Genomic DNA, 1,959 nt, shown 5'->3' with positions numbered 1-1,959 from the left:
AAATTCGACGCTATAAGTAACCAGTGTCCTGACACTGCTTTCAGGTGGCTGAGAATTAATTAGCATTCCTACTGGGTAGTAAATCTGCAAAAGGGGGAGGCCATATCTTTGCCCAATTTGGGATACTTAAAAGTAGTAATAAGCAATGGAGCAAATGGAGAATTTTTTTTTTTTGGAAGAATTGTATTTCAGAGAAATGCATAAATATATTACGTCATCCATCCTTAAAAATTAAATTTAATACAAACATTTTAAATTTTTAAAAAATTATATTTTTTCAAAATATTTTTTTAAGAATACAAAAAGCCTATAATAGGAGTACATTCTTTCTTATTGTATAGAAGAAACGAATGGTTTCTTTAATAGCGATCTATGAAATCACATCCACAAAAGTATGTTGTATGAGAAATATTTACACGATAACATTTTTCAAAATATATTTAACAAAAAAGAATATAAGATCTCTTTTTTTATATGATACGGGGAAAATAAACAACTTTAAAGGAAAAAGAAATTTTCTTTTCACTTTTTATAATATAAAATTGTTCATTCTCAAGTTAATGTACCACTCAGCCTAATGATAAACACTAGACAATGCTTCGGTATCCAAAACAGCAGAAATGAGATAGAGTTATCAAAAACTGTAATTACAGATTCAAGTAAAATGAATCTCAAATTTCCTCTCTATTGATATTTTTACCTTGGGTACTAAAAAAATAACAAAAATATTTTATTCATAATGTTTTAAAATTAATATACGATCAATCATTCTTAGGTGAATGTATCAAAAAGTGATCGAAGGAATCAGACGATTTCCATTTTATGTACGATATTAATGTAAAATCTTAAAATCTGCAATAGGGAAATGTATTGTAAGTGGAAAAGGAATAAAAAGAGTCGCGGATTTCCTTCAACCTAAAATTGCAAAGGAAAGCCAGAAATACAAAACATTAGTCTGTTGTGTCCTAAAGGAATGCCCTATCCCCTTAATAGAAGTAAATCATAAAGAGAAAAGCAGATATGTGTGAATAGGTTGAAAAGTGGATGAACCGGTTATTCTTCGAATTACCGTATCATTGAATCGAATATTATTATTCACCGGAAAGTGTTCGTAAATGTGAAATCACTGCTCTGCTTAATGGTATTTGAGACCTTGACTTTCCGATATTCGCACTTGACAATGCTCTATCCCATTAAGATCATTTCTAGTTGCCTGAGACATAAAATTCTAATGGTATTCATTCTGTTCATTTTGCAGGTGCATCTGTTGGCAGAATATAGAACTAAAGTGAACATTTTAAAGAAATGACATTTTTTTTTAATTCAATTTTTTCAGAAAATGCTTTACTCCAATAAATGAATGAAGTAAATAGATTTGGAAAAAAAATCAAAATTAGAAAGTAAGCTAAAATAGATAAATTAAGTCAATCACCTTACCCCAAAAAATTAAGTATTAATTACAATTTATAAATTTTATATTTAATACTATGTAATAATTTTTAATTAACAGTATGATTGAATTAACAGATATTTAGAACAAATATTTAAAAATAACTATAGCAAAATTATTTGTTATTCAAAAAATCGTGGATTATGCCTTGTAGTGATTACGGGTCACATGAATGAAGTTTCTTCGCAGAGAATCCAAATATGAATGCCAATTTAAATTGCATTTGCCAAAATAAAAAAATAAAAAAAACCATCAATGCCAAGTGTAAGCTTTGTAAATGTGCTGTAGTGCGATAGGTGTAAAATTATCAAAAAAATTAAATATTAAAAAATTAAATTTAAAGTTAAATATTTTAAAAAGATTTCCTTCATTTAAATAAAAATAATTTATTTTGCTCTTTCTAAATTTAATTTCATTTTTCTTTAGAAAATGTGAAAATAGCAACGTCATTTGTTAGCAGATAAGCCACAGCAATTTTTCATCGAAAGTTACGTTACGTCATGATATGG

Source organism: Argiope bruennichi, chromosome 7 (genome assembly GCF_947563725.1).
Source record: "Argiope bruennichi chromosome 7, qqArgBrue1.1, whole genome shotgun sequence".
Classification (NCBI taxonomy): domain Eukaryota; kingdom Metazoa; phylum Arthropoda; class Arachnida; order Araneae; family Araneidae; genus Argiope; species Argiope bruennichi.
This window is presented reverse-complemented; position numbering follows the sequence as displayed.